Here is an 18,109-nt window from a genome sequence, read left to right on the forward strand (position 1 = left end):
CTGGAGGAAAGAAGAGGGACTCTATCGGAGCCTCTTTTACTATTTGTGTTGCGCCAAATTTTCCAAAGCCTAGTGAGATGTTTCAAGACATAACTACACTGCTTCTTAACCCCTTTGAGGTACTCTTTATTATTTTTCCATAGTTAATAGAGCCATAAAATATTTAAATATTTTTCAATATAGTGGGCCTCACCATTGATTTCATATAAAATTGATCAAGGTACGCAAACCTATCCCGAAGGAGCAACAATTATAGACGAACATTAGTTTGACATGAAATTAATGGATCATCAGTTTGAAAAATACATCAATAATTTATGCCTAGTGAAATAGCTTATTTGAGTTGAAGTGAACCATGTTAGATTGGAATTTTGGGGTGTTGTTAATTTTTTGGATTTTTCGGCTATGTTTGGCAAATACTACCTCCTTTTAAATGTTTTGGGCAATTTTTGAATGCTTTTGACAATTTTTGACAATTTTTGGGGTTTGTGACAATTTTTGGCAATTTTGAATGTTTTGATAATTTTTGACAATTTTTGAATTTTTTGATAAGTTTTGACAATTTTTGAATTTGTTTGATAATTTTGGACTCTTTTTTCTTATATAAGTTTTGACAATTTTTTAGCCTTTTTTATAATTTTTTACAATTTTTGAATGTTTTTTATATTTTTTGGCAATTTTTGAATGTGTTTTGATAATTTTTGACAATTTTTGAATTTTTTTGATAAGTTTTGACAATTTTTTAATCTTTTTGATAAGTTTTGACAATTTTTGAATTTTTTTGATAACTTTGGACAATTTTTAAATTTTTTTGATAATTTTGGCAATTTTTGAATTTTTTAATAATTATTGACAATTTTTTAATGTGTTTGATAATCTTTTGACAATTTTTGAAACTAGTGGGAATGAAATGAGGATGTGAGTGAGATTAGTTGGAATATGGGGATAACCAGGACTGTGTGGAGGGACCAAAGAGTTAAGGAGACCCAAGTGAGTAAAAAGGGCTAAGTGTGGGCTCAAGGAGCTATATTAGAGATGATGGAGGAAAAAAGGACCTTCAGAACATCAAAAGGGATGAATTAAAGCTAAAATAGATATTGGGAATCATTGGCCATGGCAAATAGCTAAGATGGGCAATGATTTTATTGCAATTCATGTCTATGGTATCTCAATACATAATCTAACTCCATGTTTCTCCTAACTTGTTGTTCTTTCCATTGGTGTTATGATACTATCTTTATTGTTGTGAACTATGTATGATGCCAAGAAACCACTGAACTATAACCTACAAGTGTTTATCAATTGGGTATGTGTGAAATTAACTCAACTATGCTAGGTAAGCTACAAACAAGCAAAATTTGTCTCGGAGGAAGTTGCTTGAGTGTTGGCTTAATTGTCTTCTACATTGAAGGACTTATGTTTTTTAGGAAGTCAAAAGGTGCTATCTCTTGCTCCTTTTGAAGCCAAAGGTGGCATTTCTCACTTCTTTTGTACCAATTTTTTTTCTTTTTTCTTTTGTGTTTTATGGTGTTTTTGATCTTTTTGGTATTTTTGGTGATGGTGTATTTCCTCAAAGCCTTAGACAAAGAATCTTTTGAGATGAATGTTATTGATGGGTTTCGCTAGGTCTATGCCATTACAATCTAAAAGTCTATAAGTGCCAGTCCCAAAATACTCTGTGATAATGTTCTTCTAATAATTCTAGTTCTCTAGGTGGGCCACTCTATAGTCCTCATCTGATAGGCTATCACAAAGAGTGACTCTCAAAGATGGGATCTCAACCTCTAAGGGAAGAATGTCTTCACAACCATAGACCAAGGAGAAGGGTGTGGCCCATGTAGGTATCCTAACACTCATCCTATAGGCCTAAAGTGCGGGGTTTAGGTATAAATGCTAATCTCTACCAATATTGTTGATGATTCTTTTGAGAATGTTGATAATGGTCTTGTTGGCGGCCTTTGCTTCACCATTGCCTTGGGGATAATAAATTGATGAGGAGTGGTGTATAATGTGAAATTTTTCACATAATTCATCAATTATTTGATTTTTAAAATAAAAGGCATTATCTGTGAGAATGGCATAAGGTATGCCAAACTGACAAATGATATGGTTTAAAATGAAGGAAGAGATTTGTTTTCAAAAGTACTATGTGGCAGTGATAATCCATTTATGTCCACCAGAAAAAGATGGATGGATGGCTCCAATCAAATCAAAGCCCCATTGGTAAAAAGGCCATGGTGTGGCCAAAGGGTTGAGCTCTTGGGTTGGCACATGAACAAGGTTACCATGGATTTGATATTTTTTGCAAGTCTTAACATGGTCAATAGAATCCCCATGGTTGGCCAAAAATTACCCATCCTAAGAATCTTCTTGGCTAATGTAAACCCACTAGAGTGTGACCCACAAAACCCTACATGGACTTCCTGTAGAGTGAATTTTGACTCGTCCTTTTCAAGACATCTAAACAAAGTACCGTCAAGACCCTTCCTATATGGTGTATCAGCCACCAAAGTGTAGCATGAGGTTTTTCAAATGAAATTATGTCTTTGGTTGCATGAGAGGTCAGAGGGAATGGTGTTATTGTAGAGGTAAGTGATGATGGGGTTATACCAGAGGGAATCAAGAGAGTCTAACTGGAAAATGATAATGGAATCAGGTTGAGTAAATGTGAGTTGAACCACCTCTTCCACTAAGGACTCATACCGCTCATGTTGCTCCAGTAACTAGAGTAAGGAGGCCAAGGTGGCCATGGCATTTGTTGCTCTGTTCTTATCTCTAGGAATTTGTTCAAATGTAATATGAATAAAAAATGCCTTAAGTGTGTCAACCATATGTTTTTAAGGTAATAACTTTTCATCCTTGGTCTAATATGTGTCTGTGACTTGAATAATGATCAACTAGGAGTCTCCATAAACCTCTAGCATCATTAGTTTTCATTATAAAGATAGTTTGAGGCCTAATACCAAAGCTTCGTATTCTACCATGTAGTTGGTGTAGGGGAAAATTAATTTGTAATACTTGGGGATGGTAACACCTAGTGGTGTGATGAACAAAATATTGGTGCCTAATCCATGGTGTGTGTAAAAACCATCAAAATAGAATTTCCAAGTTATTGGCTCTGCCTGAAGAATGTACTGCATATCTAGGAAATTAGCTACGATAGGATTTGAGCTCTCTATAGGTGAATCTTTCAATTGATCAGCAATGGCATGTCCTTTCATTGCTTTCCTATCGACATACTCAATATCAAACCTACTTAGGATCATCATCCACTTGGCCAATCTGCCTATTAATGTTGTTTTGTTTAGAAGACATTTGAGAGGATCAATCTTGGAGATGAGCTTGCCCTCTTTTGTGTCAAAAGATAATGGCATAGATTTTGGAAAGCAAAAACCACGGCTACACAGACCTTTTCAATAAAGGAGTAATTAAGCTCATAGTTGACCAAGGTGCGACTGATGTAGTAAACAGCTCTTTCTTTTCCTTGGTCATTTGCTTGTGCTAAGAGGGCTCTGATTGATTTACCCATTAGGGAAATGTATAACAACAATGGTTTGTGTGATAGTGGTGGTACCAACATGGGTAGATTCATCAAGTAGGTTTTGAGTAAATCAAAAGCCTTCTAACACTAATCATCCCATTTAAAAATTATGTCCTTGTGTAGTATATGGGTGAAAGGCACACACTTTTTTGCTAATTGGGAAATGAAATGAAGGATTGATTGAAGTCTACCTTGAAGAGAGTGTAACTAACTCAGGTTCTTTAGAGGTTGCATGCTAACTATGGCATGTACCTTTTCAGGATCACCTTCTATCCCTTTGGCTAAGATAATGTATCCTAGAAGCTTGCCTGATTTGACACCGAAAGCACATTTCTTTGGATTGAGCCTAACTTTAAATGCTTTTAGGTGGGTAAATATCTTGTCCAAGATGGGGATATTTTCTTCTCGAGTATGGGATTTGGAAAGGATATCATCCACATAATCTTCCATAAAGATGTGCATCATGTCATGAAAGATAGTGGTCATGGCTGACTAATAGGTGGCCCCTGTGTTATTTAGCCCAAAGAGCATCACATTCCAATAAAACATGCCCCATGCATGAGTAAAGGTTGTTTTCTCTTGGTCCTCTGGTGCTATCCTTATTTGATTGTACCCTAAAAATCCATCCATGAGTGAAAACATGGAATGGCCTGCTATCAGATCTAAAATAGTGTTGATGTTGGGAAGGAGGAAATCATCTTTAGGACATGCTTTGTTTACATCCTAGAAATCAATGCAGATGTGTATGCTACCTTTTTTCTTTGATATAGAAACAATTTTGGATATCCATGATGCATATGCCAAGAGCAAAATGAAGTTGGTGTTGATCAATTTCTCTAGTTTTTCTTTGACTAGTAGAGCTATGTGGGGATGCATTTTTTTAAGTTTTTACTTAACCAGCTTGACCTCTAGAGTAATGTTGAAGTGATGGAGCACTAAAGTTGGGTCTAATCCTAGCATTTTTGGTAAGACCATGCAAAATTTATTTTCCCCTCTTCGAAGAAGCGAATGAATATGCTTGTTTCTTTTGTACTTAAGGATTGTGCCAAATAGATGATATTTGATTCTTGTTTTGTACCAATGTTGACTTGTTCTATTAGTTCAATCAAGCTAGATGATCTCTCCTCGGAGTGCTTAGGTAAGGTATCAATCACCTCATCCATGGGTTTCACAATTGGGTTTTCACCTTGGGATGCGTCACTTCTATTTGTTTCAAGATCAGCTACAACTTGGTAGTGATCATCAAGGCTAAGAAATGCTCAATCTGTTCTAGTGTCAAGATGATTGATATCAGACCCAACTGTGTGCATTTATTCTATTCTTCATGGATGAGATGGTTCAACCATGTTAAAGTAGATGAAGACATCATGGTCAGTGTCAAAATAGGGAATATGGCGAGGCTTAGTTGTATCCCAACTAATGAGTTTGAGATGGACAAGGGAGAGTGATTCATAATATGGAAAGGGTTTAGTGGGATTTAAAGACATGATCTTGTTAGATGGCTCATACATTGTATCGGTTAGGTCTGTGACATGTGCTTCCTCTAAAGTGTCAAGAATAGTAGAGCTCACAAGTGGCTCATAGTAGTCATCTTTAACTTCTACTAGAAAGAAGTCAGGAAATAGTGTTTGAAATTGAAACCCTTCAATATGTTCATCAGCCTCATGTGATGTGATGTAACGTGTTTGTTCTGTAGTAGCCTCTAAATTTTTCTATTGTACTCTAACTCTTGGTGAAGTAGAAACCAAATGAGAGGTTGATCCTTGTGTAGTGAAACCATTGGATGTGGGAATATGAACAACATCACATTCTTTTTCATGAAGGGATTCTTTGGATAATAATTCAAATTCCCACTTAGTGGAATCGTCATCGTCTTCATTACTAGAGGTGTCTATGAGTGGTTCCCTTGTGTGATGTAAACTTGGGAGGGATAGGTTTACATTTATAATGTCAGTTGTTTTCTGGTTACTACCCTCCCTTTCTTTAGGCACCCACACTAAGGTGGAAGAGGAGGAATCTTTGTGCTTGGGACAAGACTTGATAGTGATCTACGCATTATCTTGTTCATTGTACCCCACCCATATTTTAGATCTGTTGGACCTAAACTATGCTGCAAGAGGTTTGACAATGCTTGTCTCTTTCCCTAAGGGACCATCTCCTGTATGTCCTATCTTTTTCATTAAATCAAAACCTTTTCCATGTAAATGAGGAGAGATGTCAATATTTTGTTTACTAATTTCTTCTACCAAGCTTAGAGGTGCTCCACCCTCCTTAACAAAATGTGTGTGGTAAGGTCTAGTGGTGGAAAATGGTTTCTCATGAGATCTTGGAGAAAGGACGGGATCAAACAATGAGACTGAGTATTCACCTACCACTTTACATTGCAGTTTACACTTCCTATCAAACTTCTTCATTAACCTATCCATCTCTTCATAATGTATCTGTTTGGGATCTTTTGATGATGATGGTGAAGGAAGGGAAGAACTTGAACCATCAAATTTCTCTTTACCCTTAGTCAATGTAGATGAATGGTCATTATTTTAGCTGGTAGGACATGAAGTATCTATTGATGTGGACCGACTGATGTCATATGTTAGGGTGTCAGTTTCTTGTGTGTTATGAGGAACAAGGGAGTTATAATATTGTGAAAAGTTTTGGTCCTCAAGTATGGTCACCTCTTGGCCCATGTATGAAAATTTTAGACATTGATGCTAAGTGGAGAGAACAGCTTGCTTTTCATGAATCTATGGTCTCCCCAATAGGATATCATAAGTTAATTGCAAGTCTAAGACTTAGCAAACAATTTCTTTCACAACTAGTCCTACCCTAATCGGCAAAATAACCATGCCTTTGGAAGATCTCTCCTTGTCATCATAAGCTTTAATAGTGATCTTCTTCCTTGGATCAATAGCATCCTCTGTATATCTTATGGCTTTACCAAATTTAGTGTGCAAATTTTGAGACCTGCCCCACCATCGACCAATGTTCTCTTAACTCTATTTCTATGGATAAAGACTTCAATATGCAAAGGAGAATTTTGTGGCTAGATGATGGACATGTCCTCTTGGACTGAAAAGGATACATAGTGAGGAGCAACAAGATTTTTGACTGCGTTTTGAAACCTACTTACATCCAGGTCATTTAGCACTAGGGCATTGGCGAGGATTTCTTTATGCTCCTATGAGATTTGCGATAACTCAAAAATGGAGATATGAGCAGAATTCTAAAGTAACTAGTTGAGCAAATTGTATTTAGGCAAGGAGGAACTTGTAGTTGCATGATTAGATTTTGTCACAGGTCCTGGTAAAATGACTTAAGAAGCCTGGCCTCGGGTAACAACATTTCATGATTGTTTCTTATTTGTATCCTTAATTATGATTACATTTATAGTGTCATCAAATTCAAAGATCATACCAATGGTTTTATTGTAGTGATGTGCATAATTAACCTTATCATGAGGGGGTGCCTTTTGATTAGCTCTAGAGGATTCACTCTTTTCATGACTCATGAAAGGGTTCTTGAAGGTTGTATGGTCTTCATTGTTGCTAAGGTTATTCACTTTGATAGTTCTATTGTTGATTAGTTTTTGTATGGTGCCCTTAAGGGCAAGACAATTGTTCGTTAAGTGCCCCTGTTTCTATGATAGGCACAAATGTGCTTGTCATTCCACCACTTTGGCTTGACTTGAGGTTTACAGGGTTTGACCTCAAGTAATACAATGAGTTCATCAACCAAGAGGGTTTGTAAAGCACTCTCATAAGACAACCCAATAGGTGTATACTCCTTGGGTATATCGGAAGACTGATATCTTTGTGGAGGAGAAGCTTGATTATAAGCAAATTTTTGATTAGATGTCAAGGGAGTTGTGTTAAATTAGTAAAATGAATGGGAATTTTCTTGTCAAGGTGTGTTTGGATTGGTTTTGTTGATGATAGAATGCAGTTGATTTGGATGGGGTGGAGTTTGAGGCCTAAAATGGTTGGCTTCAACCACCCCATCATTGGAAGTGTTTTTCTTGTTGTTTCTCCAACACAATTTTTTCTTGTCAATAGACCAATCAAAGGAGTTATGATTCTATGTGAAATTGTTGGAGAAACCCTTACCATCTTTAGATAATTTAATGTCATTGTTTATCAAGGTTTCTTCTACCTTAGCGGCATTCTCTAAGATAGTTTTAAAGTCTTTAGGCCCTTGGAGTTGGAGCGAGTAATTCATGGGTTTCAAGATACTATTGTTGAAGATGTATGTCTTCTCTTTGTCTAGTATTTATTTGTGATATTTGGCAAATGTATGTCTCCACCATTGTAGGAAGACTTTAAATGATTCTCTAGGAAGTTTTTTCGTGTTACACAAATCAATCATTGTAACTTCCCTTTCAATATTGTAAGAGTATGAAATGTCCCTTTTCTGATTTTGTATGATATTCCCAACCTCTAATCAGATTTTCAAGATCAAACAACTAATATCACAAAGATCCACCAAATTTCTCAAGAAACCCCAAATCGGGTATGCCAGAAATTGTGCCAAAAGCTTCACAGCTTCACCTATTATTAATAAATCTGAAAGTGGACATTTTTACAGAAATTTCAGGAGCATAACATCCTAAAAAATGACATTTCCAGATCCGTATAGCCTTTACACAACAGTTCTCAAATGTAGGACAAAAACTATGCTCATCAGGCTCCCGAAATTAACACAAAAATGCTCGAAAACACCACAAAAACACTAATAATCTATCTCAGAAGTTTAATCACGTCCCAATAAATATATTCAGCTCTATTTTTACACCTTAAAGTCTTAAATACAGCAGCAACCCAAACTGATATGAAATACTCAACTGAAAACACCAAACTCATACAAAAAACACACCCGAAAACCCACAAATTTGCACTGTTCAGCACAAAGGCAAACTCTGTATGAGCATGCACATGGAATAGCTTCAAACTCCCATCCTTAGCCTTCTTTGAAACCTACAAACTCCCGTTCTTGGGTCTCCCTAGAAACCTACAAACTCCTGTTCTTGGGTCTCCTTCTCCACAGGTTTGGCAGCCTCTGAAGAATAACAAAGAATGAGCAAAAATCAAGTTCTGGAATTAGCCCAAAATGCCTCCAAACCCCTTAAAAAAGCGCATAACCGTAACTCATGTCCAAGAGAGGTTAAAGAAACATATTTTAATAATAATTTTCATTTATTAGTCCAACGGTTTCCAAAGATTAACCCCCTTTTTCTGAAACTTCACTTTCTTGGGCCTGCTTGCCTTAGCAAAGATTATTATTTTTTAATTATTTGAAAAGGGGACATGACAAGTCCTCCACTCCCAAACATTGCTTGTCCTCAAGTAATGGCTGAACAATAAACCAATCAATCCACCTGGATCCCAAATGTAGTCATGAACTATACTACTACCAATTAACACAGGCTCCTGCAATATCCTCTGCAATATGACCAAGAGGAATCCATAATCAAACTGACAATTATAGCTCAACCAAACTCCAAAATCACCACTACCATAGTCAAAAACCCATGAGACACAAACTCTTAGAACATCAGAACCCAAGTAAAGTGGACAGATCAAACTACCAACACAGTAAATACCATCAATGCATCCCACTGGCCTATACAGAATGTACAATCCAACTCTGCAACAATGGTGAACGCTCTTGAATGAAACTGTACCAAGTATGGAGAATCCACACACTGTACAACTCCTGCAATCAACACAACTCTGCAAATCACTGACCACTATCCCATAACCATAACTCCCGTGCACTGCTGATGGTGAAAAGACATTACAAGATAAAGAGTAAGAAATGGAATCCAAACCAAATTTTCCTTACATCAACTCCTCAAAACAAGGATCAAATGCTAACTGATGTACATACACTACAATATAATGTTGATAAAAAAAACCAACCTCAGTCAACAACTAACCATGAACAAGTGATACAACCCATTGTGACTGATCACTAGCTAAGTCAAGAGATGTCATAGCCAAAGGAGTAGAATCAATAACAACACCCACTGAAGCATCACTACCAAACTCCTTCTCTAAGTCACATATTATCAAGTTGTCAACTGCAGAACCTATCACCATGTCATGCCCATCACAACTCTCATCTTGAGGCATCAAACTATCCCATAATTGATGATAAGCACTAGGAACCAAAGTACATCCTTGTATCATCATCTCATCAACATGGTCATCAAAGGTAAATTGATGAGCGTACCTCACAGTGTAATGCCGATAGAATTCGCCAATCTCAATCAGTGGCTCAGACTGTAATCTAGATGAAACTAATTGCAATTGATCATTAACCATGTTGGAACTAACTACTACCTCCAAAGATATCACCAAGGGAGTAGTATTACTCGCAAGAACCATGCCAATTGCCGACTCACCAACATCACACATGATCTTTGATACATCTCTAGTCTTTGTGCCATTAGTACTAGAGGCCACCACCATGTCAGGCATACAAAAATCTGCTACAACACCCAACTCAACTGAACCTAACTCTAGTGGGAATGAACCTGATATGCCAATGTTAGTATCAAGGATGGATACATCCCCATCTCCACTGTCTCTGACAATCTCGGCCATGGAAATCCTCGGATCACCAAACAACATAGCTTGTGACTGTATAGAATTAGGTAAAGACTGTAGTCGCTCTAACTCCATGGTCACCTTAGCCAAATGAAACTGTGACTCCTTGAAAGCCAACTGTGTACTCTCAAGAATCTCAAAAGTCACCTCAAGCTGCTCAGTAAGCTCACTCACCTCATCTTCCTTGGCCAACAATGCATCATATGTTGTACTGCCCCACTCCATAAGATAATCTTTGTCGGCTACCAACTACATATATTTCTATCTCAAAATCTAAATAGCCTCCCATAAAGAGTGGATCTCTATCAAGGAAAGATAACTGCCTTCCTACTCATCACTAGTAGGAGAACCCCATCCATAAATTGCTAACAACTGACGAGCAGCATCGAAATGCTGGCAAGTGATAGCAATGTCTCGGTCACTAACTCTCAATTGATTAGACACATTATGGCACTAGCTTGACTGTCTCCTACAAACCTCCTCTGATGCACTGTCTAAAGGAGTATCTTCAAAGTTACTAGTCTCTAGAGTATTACCATCCATATCTTGTGAATCAAATCTAAAGCTCATATCAACATACGGAGTATCAAAAACATTAGCATTGCTGTCCAACTCCTCTATATCCAAGGAAACTAAGTCTTCAAAACTGCCCACTGCATCCTCCTGGATGTCATCAATGCCAATATGATCCTGGGACTCATCTATACACATTGCCAAATATGAAATATCATCAACACATTCCAGCAAGTATGGTCGACTGGATATATGAACAAAGCCCAACATCGGTGTATAAAAACTAATACCAACATCAAACAAGATACTGGCACAAGAAAAGACAACACCGTGTAATCTGCTAATCAAATCCATGATAGCACCCAAACAAACACTGCTACCAAAAAGTGTTAAAGATCTCCAGTCAACTGAATCCCAAACTCCAATATAACAATCTCGAGTCCATATCCGTAAACTAGAATCAACTAGTAACTCAAGAAAACTCCTCACCTAAGTAATATGACCAATACCAACTAACTCCACATACCTTTCATGATGAGATAATGAAGTCACAATACTATCTTTGTTCACCTTCTGCTGGCTGGACAAATCATGTGAAGTACTACCAGCCTCAACCTCATGTGATGAAGCATCTAACTGTGCCTGGTACTCTTTCTTAGCAAAGTCATGAATGCTCAATGTCTGCTCATCTCTACCAGGTATCTCACCATCCTACACAACAACATCCTCATAATCATCATCTGAACCCACTACACTGTAGTCACCGCCTATTGTAACTATAACATCCTGAATACTTGTGGCATCACCCTTTGACGACCTGTAAACAATTGTCTCAATTTGAGTATCAAGTTGACCATTACTATCAATCTGTGTAATATCCTTTCCCACCACCTCCTATGGTAGAGTAGAATCTGAGACTTCCACCTAGCTATCAGCTAGTTTCTCAAACTCCTCATGCAAGTTCTTGGGAATTGTGTCATCTGTCCTATGAGAAAATCTGCCAAATAGAAATCCAGTCAACTTATCCACCTTAGCTGGGTTGGACAACATGTCATTCATTATACGGTGGTGCTCAACCAACTATTCAGACATGTCATGGCTTATTTTCATAAGTTTATCTCGAATGTCTAAATAACCATCCTTTCTACTGTTTTGACTCTGGATATCAATTGTTCAAGATCGTGTCCTCTGAGACTTTGTACTATACCTGTCCATTCTGGATAAAGTAGAGTGTAACCCCAATAGGATATAACTTCTTCAAACACCAAGAACTAACATGAAAATGATTAGAAGTAGCATACAACCATAGATTTTGACATGCAACTGATTAGAAGCAACATGCAACCACCAAATTCACCAAGAACTAACATGCAAATGATTAGAAGTAGCATGCAACCATAAATTTTGACATGCAGCTGATTAGAAGCAACATGCAATCATAAATTATGACATGCAAGATCTGGGTAGTTGTCAAAAATGCAAGATCTAGGTAGTTGTCAAAACTGACATGCAAGATCTAGGTAGTTGTCAAAACTGACATGCAAGATCTGGGTAGTTGTCAAAACTGACATGCAAACTTCTACAACCACCAAATTCACCAAGAACTAGCATGAAAATGATTAGAAGTAGCATGCAACCATAAATTTTTTCATGCAGCTGATTAGAAGCAAAATGCAACCATAAATTATGACATGCAAGATTTGGGTAGTTCTCAAAACTGAAATGCAAGATCTGGGTAGTTGTCAAAACTGAGATGCAACTTCTACAAACCCTCAGGCTGGCAAGATCATGGCTCTGATACCACTGAAATGTCCCTTTTCTGATTTTGTATGATATTCCCAACCTCTAATCAGATTTTCAAGATCAAACAACTAATATCACAAAAATCCACCAAATTTCTCAAGAAACCCCAAATCGGGTATGCCAGAAATTGTGCCAAAAGCTTCACAGCTTCACCTATTATTAATAAATCTAAAAGTAGACATTTTTACAGAAATTTCAGCAGCATAACAGCCTAAAAAATGACATTTCTAGATCCATATAGCCCTTACACAACAGTTCTCAAATGTAGGACAAAAACTATGCTCATCGGGCTCCCGAAATTAACACAAAAATGCTCAGAAACACCACAAAAACATTAATAATCTATCTCAGAAGTTTAATCACGTCCCAATACATATATTCAGCTCTATTTTTACACCTTAAAGTCTGAAATACAGTAGCAACCCAAACTGATATGAAATACTCAACTGAAAACACCAAACTCATACAAAAAACACACCCGAAAACCCACAAATCTGCACTGTTCAGCACAAAGGCAAACTCTGTATGAGCATGCACATGGAATGGCTTCAAACTCCTGTCCTTAGCCTTCTTGGAAACCTACAAACTCCTGTTCTTGGGTCTCCCTGGAAACTTGCAAACTCCCGTTCTTGGGTCTCCTTCTCCACAGGTTTGGCAGCCTCTGAAGAATAACAAAGAATGAGCAAAAATCAAGTTCTGGAATCAACCCAAAATGCCTCCAGACCCCTTAAAAGAGGGAATAACCATAAATCACGTCCAAGAGAGGTTAATGAGACATATTTTAATAATAATTTTCATTTATTAGTCCAACGATTTCCAAAGATTAACCCCCTTTTTTCGAAACTTCACTTTCTTGGGCCTGCTTGCCTTAGCAAAGATTATTATTTTTTAATTATTTGAAAAGGGGACATGACAGAGTATTGAGTGATAAAAATAGAAGCCAATTGATCAAAGGTCTTAATGTTAGAGGGTAACTTGGAGAACCCCTCCATCGCTTGCCCTCTAAGACTCCTAAGGAACATACACATTAGGTAAGTCATGTCATGGACAAAATCCATACTTAGGGTATAGAATTTCCTAAGGTGGTCCTATGGATCTAATGTACCAAAATATTTATCATATTTTGGTATCTGCACATTTTGAGAGAAAGGTGTGAAGATAATGATTTAGTCAAATGGAAGAGGATGCACCTTTTCTAGACTAAACTCTAAGGGTTGTGTTTTTCCTCATTTCATTCTTTCCATTTCTAATTGAAGGTCTTGTAATTTTTGTTTGACAACATATAAGGGTGACTCTTCTTCATCTTATTTCAAGTTGGTCACATCAAATTCAAATTACAATTTCACACCTTGTTGTGGTAATGCTAGTATGTAGCATTCTTTGTGTTTCTCAGGTATCTTGTCCATGATATCAACAAGTTCAAGATTTTGTTGAAAGCCTTCAATTTTAGTTTCAATGCTCTTTTCATCCCACATGTTAAATGTACCCATTTTGGCAAAGGGTTCTCAACTTTGGTTGAATAGGGGTGACTCGTGGGTAATTGCATTTGGTGAACAATCTGTTGGTATGATAGGTTCAATGAGATCTAGAGGTTTTGTGTGTTTGATGGTTGTGCTAGCTATTCTGGCACTCATCCATATAGGTGATCATTTCAACATCATGGCTATACTAGTTTTATGTGGTGGCATGAAATTTAGGTAGGAATTTCTTTAGTTCTTATGCATTTTCGTAGTATGAGGGTTTATGTTGACCATGATCCATCTAGTGTAACAAAGATAGGTTGGATAAGGTGTTTGGCAATGTTGATAGGGTGAGTTTACTTTCACAAAGTCAGGTAGGGAATGGATGTGTGTCTCCAAACGTTTATGGATTGATGTGTGAAATAAAGGAATAATGACTATTGGATTAATAATGACATTTGTAGCTTTTCTTGTTTCAAAAATAGTTTTAGTCAATTTTGGAATCTCTCAAACTTGGAAAATATTAGTGAGAAAATGGGTATCCAAATCTATTGTTGGTTTCCAAGTGTCATGTATTCAGACAACCTCTATTTTAGTTTTTTTCTCAGATGCATCACAAGATTGATCAAATGCACTATTTAATTGATTATATGCACTATTTAAGTGTTCAAATGCATTATTTTATCTATCATATGCATTATTTTAGAATTCAAATATGTTGTTTAGCAGGGAAAATTCACTATTTGAAGAATTAGATACATTGTTTTGCAGTCATATGTTCTATAATAGAGTTTAAATGTGTCATGGAATAAACCAAATGCATTTTTTTGGGTAGTAGATGCACTATTTTAAGTTCTTTCAACAATGTTCTTGTTTGGAACTTGGTTTCTCATATCAATTTACAGTTCTGTCTTTTGGTAGGACTGTGATCCACACTAGTGTTTATTATTAAGCTTTTAAAACACAACCAAGCATAATAATAGTAGAAACTAGAATAAAATATGAAATCACACACACCTAGAAAATGGAAGAAAAATGGCTTCCTAACAAGGTTATCTAGAGCCGGTGACTAGTGGATTTTAGTTTTTAACCAATGATGTTCAGATCTACCCCTCTTGTGGTAGAGAGCTTCCCACAAACACTAAGGAGGTTTGGTGCAATCCCTCATGAGACTAATAGAGGAAGGCTATATTTTGAACACAGGTGGCTTGCATTTGATTGGGAATGTAAGATTAGAAGGTATTCCCTCTCATCGGCCCTACTAAGGCAACTCGGGAGGTAGCCTTTCCATGGCTGATTAATCCTACATAGTAGAAAGTAGGAAAATGGAAATCACAAATAGGTCTAGGAATTTGATCACTCAGGGAGAGTAAGAGCATATCCCTATTGTCCTGACCTCCCAAACACAATAGACACAATTGTTCAATTACCATCCTTTATACTACAGAAGACAAAAGGGGGCTCCTATTTAGGCTATGTGTGGGTTCTTTCCTCATTTGATTGTAATTGATCTTACAAAAGGTCAAGCATTTTGATCAACTCAAAAGATTTGAGAGCATAGGCCTACTCCCATTTAGGTCAATGAGATCAAACATTTCTATCAAACTAGGTTTTGAATTGAAAAGGGTCGAGGTCCATTTACCTAATTTGGTGCTAGCATAGGGTAGACATATTTCTAAGGGTCGTCATTCCTTGTCTCGTGTTGCTAGTAGTCTGAGAGTTCTTATCAACTTATATGAGGTCTACAAACAATCAAAAACTACATCTGAATGTTAGATGTGAAGGTTAATAGCTCGGATCTGATGTATGATAGAAATTAGCATATGCATCATAGAAAGTTGTAAATGCACTATAAGAATAATCAAATGCGCTATAAGAATGATAAAATGTGCTATAAGAATAATTAGATGCACTATAAAAAGCTATAAAATCATTACAAAATGCTTCAAATGCATTAAAACATTGCTCAGAAGCATTAAAACAAAGTTTATAAGTGTTGCAAAATTAGAAAATTTCATATCTAGCCTTTGTGCATTCGGGGAAGCCTTCGAGAGTTTTTCGTCATTGTCATGAAGCCTCCAAAATGTTGTAGAACCTGCAACCAACCACATATGCACAAGGAACCAACAAGGAACATAGATATAAACTAAAAATAAGAGATTAGACTGAAAGATTGAAAAATAAAGTGGCTTTGAGTTCAAGCCCCATGGTGGGCGCCAATTTTTACATGGTACATTTGTGTATTCATGAGACTTTAATGCAAAATGCTGATAAAATGACAATGAACTAGAGTAAACTCAAGAAATCATTGTCAAAATGTAAACTCTACAAATGTCTCATGTTTCCCTAACTACAACTACTAAGAGATCTCTCAAACTAGCATCTCAGTGATAGTTCTAGAATGGGAGTATGCTCAAAATGTAGATCTACAAGAATATATGCAAGATCTATGACTAAATGCAAATTATATGGTGTAATAAATCTAGAATGCTATCAAAATGGATATGCAATGAGCTAAACAAGTGCTAAAATGATACTAAATAACATGAAAACAATGCTAAAAATGCTATGAACTTGTTATAATGGCAATGATACAATGATAGCTCAAAATGTGCCTATAGTGCAGATGCCTAAAAACTTGGGTCCTTTAGCTCTTGAATTTCCCTCCTATTTATAAGATTTTGGAAGGGGCATTGAAAGATTGAAAAATGAAGAGGCTTTGAGTTCAAGCCCCATGGTGGGTATCAATTTTTACATGGTATATGTGCATATTCATGAGACTTTAATGCAGAATGTAGATAAAATATCAATAAATTAGACTAAACCCAAGAAATCATTGTCAAAATGTAAACTCTACGAACATCTCATGTTTCCCTAACTACAACTACTAAGAAAGCTCTTAGACCAGCACCTCAGTGATAGTTCTAGAATGGGAGTATGCTTAAAATGAATATCTACAAAAATATATGCAAGATCTATGAATAAATGCATATTATATGGTGTAACAACTCTAGAATGCTATCAAAATGGATATGCAATGAGCTAAGAAAGTGCTAAAATGATACTAAATAACATGAAAACAATGTTAAAAATGCTATGAACTTTTTATAATGATAATGCTACAATGATAACTCAAAATGTGCCTATAATGCAGATGCCTAAAAACTTAGGTCCTTTAGCTCTTGAATTTCCCTCCTATTTATAGGATTTTGGAAGGGGTTGGGGTAAGAATCAGGATTTTATCTTTGACTGGTGAATGAGGTGAAATTAAAAATATCTCATAAGAAACCAAGAGGAAGAGTCCACCAGACTTGGTTTTGAACATAAATGAGGAATTTTTCCAATTCTTTTTTTCACTTTTGTGAGGATAAATGACTTTATTGATTTAATAAATGTTCTATTTATTTTCAAAAGTTCATTTTTTTCCTTCTTCCTTTTTGAATTTCACTTTATGATTTTTTTTCTCCTCTTTTTGAAGTTGATTTAGGTCTTATTAATTTGATAGATGATTAATGACCCGATGTGATTTTTGATTTGAAAGTCTATTGTGTTCTTCTAATTTCCTCCTTAATTTGCATTGATTTATCAAAATTACATAATTTAGGTCTTTGCCATTTTTTGGGGTATACAAGATGTTCATGAAGAAGAAGATGATGATTATGATGATGACAATGATGGTGTTGATGAAAAATGGTGATGATGGTGTTGGTGAGGATGATGATTATGATGATGATGAGGATGATGACCATGGCAATGATGATCATGATGATGACTTGGATGAAGAAGAAGATCAATGACATGGATGAAATGTAGAGGTATATGATCAATCCTTAATCTATTTTTAAAAAATTAATTGAATTGGTTTTTTATTAATGTATTTTTTATATTTAAACTCTAGGGGGTGTTCAACAAGATGAGGTGGAAGATAGACAAAATGATGTGGAAGATGATGTTGGACACTAGAATATTTTATATGCTAATTCTAATTAATGTTTTGTGTTAATGAATGGATTTATATTTTATTGATGACGAAATAATTAATGAATATTATATGTTATCTTTGGATGTTAGATTTTTACTTCATGTGATAATGAATGAATGTGATATGTTAACCAAGAATTTGGAGTTATGTTGGGGTGAGGGTGGGAATAGTTGAGCTTCCACCTTCGTGTGGTTGGACCACTTTA

The sequence above is a fragment of the Cupressus sempervirens genome, chromosome 7 (genome assembly GCF_028749045.1).
Source record: "Cupressus sempervirens isolate cs-2001-9-10 chromosome 7, ASM2874904v1, whole genome shotgun sequence".
Classification (NCBI taxonomy): Eukaryota; Viridiplantae; Streptophyta; class Pinopsida; order Cupressales; family Cupressaceae; genus Cupressus; species Cupressus sempervirens.